Raw genomic sequence first — 12,547 nt, 5'->3', positions numbered from 1 at the left:
GGTCTGTTTTCCACTTTTAAAAGTGATCTTTTAATACAGCTGCAAAGCAAAGAATGAAAACTGGCATTGCAGAAGTGAAACATATGACAGAAGGACCAGTAAGGGCTGGAATTACACCACTGGATAATTAAGAGCAATCTCAGTGTAAACCAAATCATTCCGGGAGTAGCACTATGCAAAAATGCTTAGTGAGCTATAAGGAGGTATAATGATACAAAATCTTGATCCAAGTGAGTAGGAATATGAGAGTTAAGCCATACTTCAGTAAGCAGAAGGGCACATGCCTGCTTTTCAGTCATGAGCTATGAAAAGTAGGATTCATAAGGGACTTGCAAGTCTCCATTCTGACCTCTGTGCATGCATATGTGTTCAGTATAGGGAGTGAAATTTTGGAGCAGGATTGTTTTCTAGCAAAATCAAATCACTGTGGAGAACTGAAATACCTGACTTTACTTACCATACATGAAACAGAGCAACTGGACTGGAAATACTGTGGTTTTGATTCTTGGGTATTGAAAGATTTTTAAAATGTGGCAAATGTAAAAACTGTTGCCCTATGTTTTCTGCTCTGTAGCTGAGATCTTTGTATTTCATATGTATGTGATTGTTTACATGATCATGAACATTTAAGGCATTATCGTGATCAGAAAATATAAAACAAACACTGATTTAAAGGTCACACTTACAACACTGATACTATCCCTAAAATTTTAGTATGCTACTGATCCAGCATAAATACGGTGTGCCAGGGTTCTAGACAAGAAGTAAGACTTCCAAGTTGAGTATTCCTTTTAAAAACGTTTGGAATGTGTTTCATAAAATTCTTATATGTATCTGTTGAAATTATTGTTTTAATTAATACATAGAAAATGTGTAACTTAAATTCATAGTCAAAATAACATTTTAAACGTGGCATAGTCCTACAGTCAACAGAGAATTGCACTGTGTAAGCAGCAGACATCTACTGTGTAATTTCTAATTGTACGTTATGTTCAAGGCTATTTTTTTCTGATTATTTTGAGTGATTTTACACTGTTTCTAAAGTTCTTTTTAGTCATCTCTAGGGCTGTCCAAAAATTCTTGAACCAGAATCCTTTTGAAGTAGGAAGACTTTTGGCAGAGCAGCTTTTAAAAGAAAGTGTCAGTTTTCTGGGATAGTTTAGTTCTTTTGTCAAATTATTTTGGCTGAAAACCAGGAGAGTTTAGCCAAAAATATTCTCATGGTGTCTCTTGGGAAGTGTAGTTTGTGCTTTGCATTGCATTTCACTACTGGCTGAACTTCACAGCTGAACCACGCTTCCCGTAAGGCTGTGTGGTCAGGGTCTTGCTATTTTAGTTTCCCTTGATGAAAGGAGTGATAGGATGTATTTTGGAAAAGTTAGTCTCGTGAAAGAGGCACAGACTGGGCTCATGAGGCATCAGCTGGTTGATAACTAGTTGGCAGCTTCTTAAAATTCGAGTGCTTCCTTCTGGTTTGCACATGTGCCACAGGCCATCCTGAGAGTAGGACCCTTCAAGAGAGTGTCAGAAGAAGGTTTAAAGCCTTTTAATGTTTTTGGCCATGCAAACACCTGTGCAAGGGAGAGAACATTTATTAACATTTCTAAGGCTTTGTTAATGCTTCTGCCAACTTTTGTGCTAAACATGTTCCATTTACGATATTTGGAACTGAAAAATGCAAGGGAGTACGGCTGGATTTTAATCTCTTTTAAGAACTCTTAAGTCAAGAGGAGAACAACCTACTAGGAGCCTGAAGCTTTAGAAAGAGGTGGTTTTGAATCCAATAATGTGTCATCTCACCCATCTAAGTGCCTCTTCTGAAAAATCTACCCCTGCCTATAGTTTGCCTATAGTTTTATAAGATGTCTGTAGGCAAGAGAAGAGCAGAAGTTGGTCTGCTTGAGCTCTTCAGCAGTGCACCACTCTCTTAATTTTTCCTTAGGATCCAAGGATACTTAGTTTCTGGGACTATTTGGACACTGCTTCCTCAAAACTTTATCGGAAGACTGGTTAGGAGGTCCATAGGGTGTCCTGGAGACCAGGACAGAGCAGTAAGACAAATGGTGAGGAGTTTTAGGATTTACACTGGTTTCTTTCTGCACTGAATCATAGAATGGTTTGGTTTGGAAGGGACTTTTAAAGATCTAGTCCAACAGCACATGAACAAAACATAGACACGAATAAGTAGATTCACAGTGCTACGAGTTGGATGCCAGACTCCAGACCAAGAACAGGCAATGTTGATGTGCAACATGGAGCAAGTGAAGAGCTGAGTGCTGAAGAAAGTGACTCACCACAGTCAGACAAGTGTGTGATGGCCACAGCAGCCATCTGAAAATTGCTTGTGAGAGATGCTCCACAATTCTCTCTGCTGCATGTGGAAGTGGATCAATGCACCATCTTTAGTGCCAAGTGCCTGCAGGAACTAGAGTTCTGAAAGATGGAAGCTTACCTTGAATGTGTGTGCTGAGTTGTCCTTCAAGCATGGAGATTTTGAAAAATGGCTCTGAGAAAAGTGTTTTCTACTTTAAAAGTTCTCTCTAAAAAGTTCTCTCTAAAAGTTCTCTTTGAAAAATAGACTGCTGCTACTCAGCTGCCACATGATAACCTGCTGTCTGGGACCACTTATCTGGGAAGTAGGAGGTCTAAATGCACCTCATTGCACTGCTCCAAACCTCCACCTCCCATTTGCTGGAAAGGTGCCCTTGTAACTAACCAATATAGTAATTTGGTGTGCTTGGAGGAGACTGAATGATTTTGGATGTGTTTCCTTGATGGAAATGGGCTAGGTGGGAGAAGAGTGTCTTGTTATTCTCCTCTGGCAAGATGTTGACCGTCTCTGGTCTGTGCAGTAAGAAAAGCTTAGGCACTCAAGTTTTCCAGTAAAACCACAGGAACCTCCAACCTCTTAAGGTGACTGAATTGTTAGGAGATGGTTTTGGATGCTTTGTTTGAACCTGGGATGAGGTCACAGAGATTCAGAGGTAGTGTTGCCAGTGTTGAACTTAAGCAGCTCTCACTTGGAGGTTTAGGGGCGAAGAATGGGGGCAAAGGATGGAGAGTGGAAAGAGAAACTGCTTCAGCTTTGGCTGTTTTTTGAATAGGGACCTTGAAGAATGAAGATGTATCCATAGATGTACTTAAGTTCCTGGTGCCTGTCTTTGTCTGGTCTCAAGCACGGCTCTCTCTGTGATTATTTTCTTTTTGTCCTGTTTGCTAATTGTGGAATAAGCATAAATAACAACAACAACAACAAATCTTACAGACAGCACTCTAAGATTTTCAGTTTAATTTGAGTGATTTTCAGGCTTAGTTGTGGATCACCCCAAAATCTCCTCTGATAGTGCTGATGATTTTAACAGATACTGAAACTTGCTGACAATAGTTACGCATTTCTTCATCTTTAGTGGACTCTTTAGAAATAGTCTATGGGTCTCCAAGAGCCCACGGATGACATGTTGATTTGATCTCCATCTGGTCTGAATGCCAGGGTCAGTCTGCTCTTTGGAAGGTCAAAATTATATAAGTGATTGTGTAATTTTAATTCTACTTATATGTAGAATTTTTTATTTTCCTCAGAGAAAAGTTTGCAAGAGACCTAATTTTTGGGAATTAAAACAAAGAACTTTAAAAAATTGATATGAAAGAACCAGCATTGTTAGATGGCACAGTAATAATAGCCAATCAAGTTAAAAACACCAAACAAGAATGTAATGAAGCCCTAGCAGAGGAAACAGAAAAAAAAGTCTTATTACATAGGAAAAGAAAAATGTGTGTCAATGAGTTTTCTTATCAGAATGGTGTTAATGAGAAAACAGGTCTCTGATGGCTCACTGGAGTTGTGCTCAAGAAATGTTAAGGAAACAGGTACTGAGAACATGTGGCAGAGCAAGAGAAGGACTGATGGTGCATGCTGAGGAGATTCCAGGGTGCTCCTGGTGTCAGCAGCACCTATAGATGCATTTGCAGTGTTTCTCTCTAGCTGTGCAATTAACTTGCAGTTTAAAGCTAATGTAGAGATGAAGTGAGATGATGTAATGAGAGCCATGCTATAAGCTGCAGCTGAAAAAACTCTTTATTGGAGATTATCTTCCCTTGCTTTTTAATGTCTTCATGAATTGGATTTGTTTAGGCAGAGGAGAAGGCTTTGGAGTGACCTAGTTGCAGCCTTCCAGGACCTGAAGGGAACTTACAGGAAAGGTGGAGAGGGACTTTTTACAAGGGTGTGTAGTGACAGGACAGGGGGAAAGGGTTTCAAACTGAAAGAAAGCAGGTTTAAATTAGATATTAGAAAAATATTCTTTACTGTGAGGCACTGGAACAGGCTGCCCAGAGAAGATGTGGATGCCCCATCCCTGGAAGTGTTCAAGGCCAGGTTGGAGCTCTGAGCAACCTGGTCTAGTGGAAGGTCCCTGCCCATGGCCAAGGGGTTGGAACCAGATGATCATTAATGTCCCTTCCAACCCAGGCCATGATATGATCTATGATTTGATTTGATATGATATGTTAGAACTGCCTTTTATGTAATTGTGGAGCATCAAAAAGTCTCTATTGTCGTTCTCTACTTTTTATGACTGGTATATAAAACCCATAGAGTGGCTTAGTGGGCAGTTGGCATCCAGCCAAGGCCAACCCACCCCATCTGACAGACTGTCTCCTAAGCAACTCTGTGTTTAAACGTGCATTTGCCTATTTACACTTAATGTAAAAGTGGTTACATTCCCCCTGTTCCTTGATTTTAGGGAAGATGACATTAAACGTTGCCATTACGGTGTTGAGTACAAGGACTTTCTGATATGTATAGAACTGATGCCTCTGTATTTTTTGGCAGCACTGAGTAACCACAGCAAGTCTTGGTTTTGTTGTTCATTGTTCCTTTTCTTAAGCCAATTGGCAGATACTGGGATTTCAGGTCAGTGTACTCTTTAACAGCACTGAAGCCTTTTATTTTACTGGTAACTGCACAATCAGGACCGTAGCATTAGTTTTTGCTCCTGTAAGTGCCCTATAAATTCTGAGCAGGCAAATGTAGAGGTTCAAGTGATCACTGCTTAGCTGTTCTGCAGCTTCTTAATTGGTGCATATCTGCCCTCTGGTCATGTTCTAGCTGTGTGAAAGGTCCATTTGCTGCTATTGTTAGAGAATTTGCTGAGTACCAAAGCAGGTGGAAATGCCAGTAGTTATCGCTTACTTAACAGAGCTTGTTATATTACTCTCTAGAAATGCACATCATTAAAATACAGAAATCTCTCAGGGCAGTTGGTTAGATGGAAGGACTTTAATGAAAAAATTTCAAAGGGGGTTGTCATCCTTGAGAATCTTTTGGTAGCAGAAGCATCACGGTATACAGTTAAGGGAAGTAACACTTTCAGTTTATATTAATTGAGATAAACACCCTTGGTGTTTATCAATTTTTGGTTTTATCAATTCTTTCTGAATTGATATTTCTTTTTCAAAATGGGATTGTCAAAAGCATCTCAAACTGCATGAAATCCCTTGTACTCCTTCTCAAATTTTAAATATATTTGTCACCCAGTGCATTGTACATGGTAAAGGATTTTGAGTGCATGTGCTGTGGTATGTGTAAGAGGTGCTCTGGCAGGTTTTGCCACTGAAAGATATTTTCAGCTGGGTTCCTTTTGGCATAGCTTTCAGGTTGGATCATGACTATTGCCAGTGATATAGACTGATTAGTGAAAGTCTGCTGGAGCATACTAGTGTAAGAATACTTTGACTTCTGAGAACTTTGTTAATGTCTAGTTACCTGCAGGAATTGAGTGTCTTTGTGTGTGCTTCAACTAAGTCACATCAGATGCATAGAAATCTGTTTATTATCCCACTGCACTTTGCTTCTACACCATTTCTATGTACCAACCATATATTTTCTATTAACGTGGGCAGCTGTTTTGATAAGTTCCCCTTTCTTTTGCCTTCTTTCCCTTATCTGCATTTGGAAGGGTGCGTCAGGGCTCTAAGAAAAAAAGGACATTGGGTAGTACTGTTGGTATCAAGATCACCTGTCACTTCTCAGTGAAGATATAAAATCACAGAATGGTCTGGATTGGAAGGGATCTTTACAATCATTTAGTTCCAACCCCCCTGCTATGGGTAGGGACATCTTCCACTAGACCAGGTTGCTCAAAGCCTCATCCAACCTGGCCGTGGACACTTCCAGGGATGGGGCAATCCACAATTTCTCTGGGTAGCCTTGTTCCAGTGCCTCACCATCCTCACAGTAAAGAATTTCATCCCAGTGTCTAATCTAAACCTACTCTCAGTTTGAACCCATTCACTATAGTCCTGTCACTATATGCCCTTGTAGAAAATCTTTCCACATCTTTCTTTTAGGTTCCCTTCAGGTACTGGAAGGCTGCAATTAGGTGACTCCGAAGCCTTCTCTTCTCCAGGAATCCCAATCATCTCAGCCTTTCCTTGTGAGGGAGGTGCTCCATCCCTCTGATCATCTTGGTGGCCTCCTCTGGACTGGCTCTAACAGGTCCCTGTCCTTCCTGCACTGGGAACCCCAGAGCTGGATGCAGCACTGCAGGGGGGTCTCACCGGAGCAGAGCAGAGCAGAGGGGCAGAATCCCCTCCCTCACCTGCTCCTCACACTGCCTTTGATGCAGCCCAGGGCACGTTTGGCTCTCCAGGCTGCAAGGGCACACGGCTGGGTCATGTCCAGCTTCTCACCCACCAGCACCCCCAAGTCCTTCTCAGCAGGGCTGCTCTGGATCTGTTCACCCCCAGCCTGGATTGATACCGGGGGTTGCCCTGACCCAGGTGCAGCACCAGCACTTGATCGTGTTAAACCTCACGAGATTCCCATGAGCCACTTCTCAAGCTTGTCCAGGTCCCTCTGGATGGCATCCTGTCCTTCCGGTCTGTCACTGTACCACTCAGCTTGGTGTCATCTGCAAATTTGCTGAGGGTGCACCTGATCCCTTTGTCTATATCATTAATGATGATATTAATTACACTCATTCCAATATGGACTCCTGAGGGACACCACTTGTCACTGATGTCCATCAGGACACTGAGCTATTGACCACCACCCTCAAGATGTGATTGTCCAACCACTTTCTTGTCCATCTAACACTCCACCCATCAAATCCATCTCTCTCCAATTTAGAGAAAAGGATGTTGTGGGGCACCATGTCAAAGGATTTACAGAAGACCAGATAAATGATGTCTGTAGCCCTTCCTTTGTCCACTGATGTAGGATCACATGTAGAATCATGTAGGATCTCATGTAGAGTGTTAGTTGGTCTCTCAGCCTGAAAGTAAAAATAATCTTTTATTGAAATAGCATTGATACTGCCCCCGTTCAAATGCAAGATTTTGATCATGCATGCTTATGTACCACAGTGTTTTGCAGTATTGAGGATATCAGTCCAAGAAATAGGTCCTTGTCATTTGAGGATAACACTCTTGGATCCTTTCCATAACTCTTGGTGGCTTGCATGTTCTTACAAAGTGCCTGATGTCATTATATTTCCTATGCTCTGTATCTTTTGCTGGTTATTATTTTCCATGGCAGCCTGGTATTTTGCCATATATTTTTGTCTTTTAAAATGTTCCCACTCCAATTATGTGCTGGGTTGTTTTTTGGGTTTTTTGTTTGTTTGATTGATTTGGTTTTTGTTTCTTTTGTTTTTGTTTTTCTTTGGGGTTTTTTTGTTTGGTTTTTTTTGGGGGGTAGTTGGTTTTTGTTTGGAGTTTTTTTGTTTGTTTGGGTTTGGTTTGGTTTGGTTTTTTTCCCTGGTGAATTTAGTCCCTTGAATTCTTTCATTTATGCATCTTCCTGTTTTTTGTATGCTGCTGGCATGCAAGGACACAGTTTTGTAACACACTGAAGGCCATCTCAGCTGCTGCCAAGGGCATTTCTTTCCTTGGCTGGCATAATTTTTCACAGGAATTATGGCCATTTTAGCCTCGCCAGGAACCAAGGAACTAAATCAACTGAAAAATAACATTACAAGTAGAGGAGTAGCTTACTGCTGGCCTGTGCTAGCTGGGATCAGCTGGACATTGGTGACAGTACAGAGAAGGGGAGGCTAGTGTGTGACTGCAGCAGGAAGCCAGGCTGCTGTTAGCCCTCCTGTAGATTGACTTAACTAATTAGCGATGGTAAACACCCCTCACCTAACTTCACATACCTGCAAGGCTGAACTAGTGATACTGGGCAATGAATAGGTACCTCCAGAGTCAATTACCTGTTCTGTTCTGTATTGGGATGAAATAAATCCCTGTGCCAAGGTGCCTTTCTCTAACTTGGTTATACAGGGTGCTCAGGGTGGTTTTCTCAGACTGACCACCTAAGCCAGAACAGTTAAATCCCACTCAAGGGTCTGTTTAAGACTAACCTCTGCTAGCTTGAGGTCTGGATCTAATCAGAGTTGTCCTGATAAATAGGCATCTACTAATGGCAGCTGTGCTCTGTCTTTTGGTTCACTTTTTGAGGTGTCATATTTGCAGCATTGGGAAGAACTGGGCATCTGTCAAGTGGCTTCCCTTTTTTTCTTAGAACCTCCTTAAAATGTAGCTGTCACTTATCTAATGTGTGAGAAAATGGGGTCAAAAGCTGTTTGTGCTCTTTCTTGTTTTTTCTCCTCAATGAGGAGAAGGATACTGTGGCAACCAAAAGCAAACCTTTTTCCTGTCCACTTGCCCTCTGGGATAGTGCCGTTGCTCCTCTGTCCTTTCTCTGCTACTGTCCCCTAGTCAGACCTCTGGTTTTTCACTTTCGTGTTGTGTCCGCTAGTAGTCTGCATCCTACACCCTGTCTCTTGTCTTTCTTCTTCTTCTAACCTCATAAACTGCTTGCTTAGATTTTTGTCTTCTGTCTGGATATTCCTGACCTGTCCCTGTGTTTATACATGACTCAATTGTGGGACATAAAAATGGAAAGCAGGGAAGGGAGAACACTTTTACCCAGTTTTAGTCTAGTGTCCTACCACTAGGCTTGAGCTGGCTTCATCATCAGGCTTCTTCTCTGTTTCCTTTAATCCTTTAATGTGGCATGCCTGAGTGTAGTCTAATTTCACCTGTTGTGTCCATCCAATGTGAACAAACACTCTCTTGGGGAACTGGAGCTGTGGGTTTCAATCCTTTTAAGTTAAGGATGTTCCATAGTTGTTACTTCACACGTTTTGGATCAATACTTGAGTGGCATTTCTGTTGTGCAAGAGGCAGGTGCCACTGCTGGCATGGCTGGGATGATTGGATGGGGCCTTGATAGACTTTTCTGCCTCTTCTCTACCCCTCTAAGATTGTAGCCCCAGGACTGGGACAGCCCCCTCCCAGGGTGGTTTGCCTTTTGAGCCTGTCCAGTGCCCTCAAGAAGACAACTGCCAGGCCCATCTAGGAAAACTTCCGAACACCTGAAGAGTGAGAGAACATGTTGCAAAGTGTAAGTTGGTTGAGTGGGCATAATATTGCACAGATATCCCAGCTTCTGCAGCTAGTCCTAAGCCTCTGTGGATGGGAAGGGCTGAAAGCAATGCCTTAAAGGTTCATAAATAAAATTACAAATGCATATGTTCATATTATGTATTTATTCATGTAAAGAAGTGTTCCCTGCAGCATTCTGCACATCATTCACTGATTCTTGCTTTTTTATTTGGTATCCTTGGTTTTTTATTTCCTACAGATGGCTGTGTGGGGATAGCATGAGGCTCTCATGTGAATGCTTTATAGGAGTGGGAATGAACTGTGACATTTTAGACACAGGTTTTAAAAGAACTGATACCTACATTGGAATCCTGTACACTTTCTTTTTTTTTTTTTTTTTTTTTTTGGTGGTGGTTAAGAACACTGAAAATTTGGTCTGACATATAATGTCAGATCATTGACATATGACATATGATCATTAACATATGACATATGGTCATTGTCATAATAATGATGGCACCCAAAATCACAAACTATTTTTGTAAAATATAGCTGAAAGCAGAAGAGATCTTGTAATCTAGTAGGGACTTTGATCAAAACATAGGATGAGAAATTCTGTTTAGTATTTCTAGTTGCCTCTGACCACCAATTTACATAAAGGTAAAAATCTACTTGAATGTTATTTTCTACTGTCTAAAAATCCATGGAGAACTATTGTGAAAGATTTGGCACTTCCATCTCCCTCTAGTTAAAAGTTTCGAAAACAAACTTGTCTCTTTCTGGCACTACTTTCATCTCACTCTTGCTGAAGCCTTGTTTTTATATTTTCAGCACAGGTGACAGTAAGTTAATTCTAACATGAACTCATTGACTTCAGCAGAACAACAACAGGAAGAAATTTGTCCCAATTTTTAAAAACATTCTTCTTGATGAAAAGTGGGACTACTACACCTACATCTGACAAAGGCATCCATGTTGATGAACTAATAGTACCTTACACCTCACAAACATTGGCTGAGGAAATGGCTCTGTTGATGCCATAATTAAGTGTACTTTGGGGAGTAACCAAGGACTTCCTATCAGTTTGGGTTTTAGGTAATGCTAGCTTCCCATCAGCTTAGACTCACTCTTTTGTCCTCTACAGCAAACCTCACTGTTTTTCAGCATCATCAGGAGCTGAAATGTATTATGTCTCTGCTTTATGCTACTCCATGCTCCATAGATTTCACAGAGACTTGGTAACCACAGCAGTTATGGTCCTCATTTTTGCAATTCTACAGTATTAATATTGAGGGATTTTTTTCAGTTTTTCAAGTCCATTGCTTTAACCTTTAAATCAACACATAGAATTTAACTTGAGAGCATTACAATGTTATGATAATGATCACCCAATGTTTAAGCAGCTTTGTAATTGATTCTGATTTTTATAGTCTAGCTAAATGGCAAATGTTTGATTACCCAAGGTAATGTGCAAGGGAGCTGAGAGGACAAATGAGAAAATGCTTAGATAAAGTAAAAGCATAGCTACACAAAACATCTGTAGGTTAGGAAGATTAGTAAGGCTGTAATGGAGAAAGCTGAGCTCAGTGACACAGGTTTCATCTCCAATATGAAAGGCATCTTCCCTAGAGAATAATCCACATCCCTTGGGCCAAGGGGTGAAAAGCAGCTTGTGTCAACAGTGCTGGAGGCTTGTCCCTTCTGCCTCTCCCTGCTTCCCCCAAAAACCTATCCCTGGTCTGTGCTGGGCACTGGTGGTAACTCTGGGACTTAATTTAATTTTTTTTGGTCTTTTATCTATTGAAAATATTTGAAATAGCATGAGGTCTGTGTCACAGCCTGCTGTTTTGTGCGCACAATTTTGTGGGCATGTGTTGCATCTCCTAGAATTCGGCTTTGGCCCTGCAGGGTGCTTGAGGATACATGAGCTGCTGGAGAGTTCTTCCAGGGAGGTGTTGAGATGTGGATGATGAGGACTTGAAAAGAAAGGGGAGTGAAAACTGTTGAAAGTTATTTCTGTGCCTGTAGTGCTGACTCAAACTGGCTTGGGAAAGTCACTCACCAAATGTGGCTGTGGCTCTGCAGATTTGTGTGTCTGTACCAGAAGCTTACTCAGTTCAGAATATAGATAATTCAGCTCAGATACCTGAGAACGAAGTACAGTTTAAAAAAATAACAGGAAAAAAAATGGTAGTAAGCGTAAAAACTACTCAGTGAAATAAAAATAGCTCAAAGGTGAGCCCTACAGGATTATACAGAGGATTACAGTTACTCTGTAGCTGTTGGCTGCCTGAGCATCAATGCCAGTGAGTATCATTTGTCTTCAGCGTTTTTCATCCATTTGGTTTCAGCTTGGCAGATCATCTGTATTGTTTCTTCCAGGTCCAAAATAACAGCATGGAATTAGCCACTGGCACTTGTGGAACAGCCACTGGCAGATAGAGGGACTTCACGCACAAGGCATTAGCTGCCTCAAGTGATCTCCAAGCTTTCCATCCAGAGCTGGGGGAAGTGTGGGAACTCAATGAGTGCCAACTGGCCTGGCTGATCCTGCAGTGGTTTTGAGCGAGCCTGTGGGGCGTTTTGGGATTCTCCAGTGATCTCTGAAGGACTCGTCATAGGAAGTTTGGCTTGAGAAGCCTCTTCTCTCTTGGCAACTGAGGCAGATTTCCTAAAGCTGAGAGGTCTCAAAAGTTGTTTTGAAGTTACTGTGCTGGTTGCATTGATATGTTTTCATTTTTAATGGAAACAGAAATGTTACACTTAATTTTTATTTTTTAAGTAAGTGCTGCCTTTTCCTTCTCCTCATTTTTTCCAATACTTTCAGCTTTCACTGATTTAATGACCACTGTTAATGGCCACAAATTTCACTTTTTACGCCTGCATAGACAGTGAGAAGATATTCATACTTTTACAAGTGCTGGACATCTCTAGGTTTCTCTTTGGCATTGGTTTCACCAGTGCTGAAGATACTCCAAATACCAGGGCCAAAGTAGTGTTTGAAAAAACAGGCTGGCACCTTTATCTGCGGACCAATTTCAGTGGGATTTAGTTTTCTTAAATGACGTTATGCATCTAGGTCTGAAAGGGCTTGAAAGTAGGTCAGAAAGACAAGAAGTTTTCTAGGGTTTTAAAGTGAAAGGTACTGCTGTAGCAC

The 12,547-nt window shown here is 41.3% G+C and overlaps 1 protein-coding gene across 5 annotated transcripts in view; it reads left to right on the top strand.

Annotated features, from left to right (window-relative positions):
- COLEC11 (collectin subfamily member 11) overlaps positions 1 to 12,547 on the top strand; it is a 47,296-nt gene that overhangs the window by 8,741 nt on the left and 26,008 nt on the right. Inside the window, exon 1 of one of the 5 annotated variants that reach the window (XM_032104508.1) lies at positions 2,044 to 2,063. The exons of 3 other annotated variants lie outside the window; for them this stretch is intronic. The gene's annotated coding sequence lies outside the window, so the exon portion shown is untranslated. Of the gene's footprint in view, positions 1 to 2,043; positions 2,064 to 7,684; positions 9,410 to 12,547 lie in introns of those variants that run through there. One more of the 5 variants, XM_032104507.1, reaches the window with a different exon arrangement.

The sequence above is a fragment of the Corvus moneduloides genome, chromosome 3 (genome assembly GCF_009650955.1).
Source record: "Corvus moneduloides isolate bCorMon1 chromosome 3, bCorMon1.pri, whole genome shotgun sequence".
Taxonomy (NCBI): domain Eukaryota; kingdom Metazoa; phylum Chordata; class Aves; order Passeriformes; family Corvidae; genus Corvus; species Corvus moneduloides.
The sequence above is the reverse complement of the archived record's forward strand: the minus strand, read 5'-3'. Positions and strand labels throughout refer to the sequence as shown.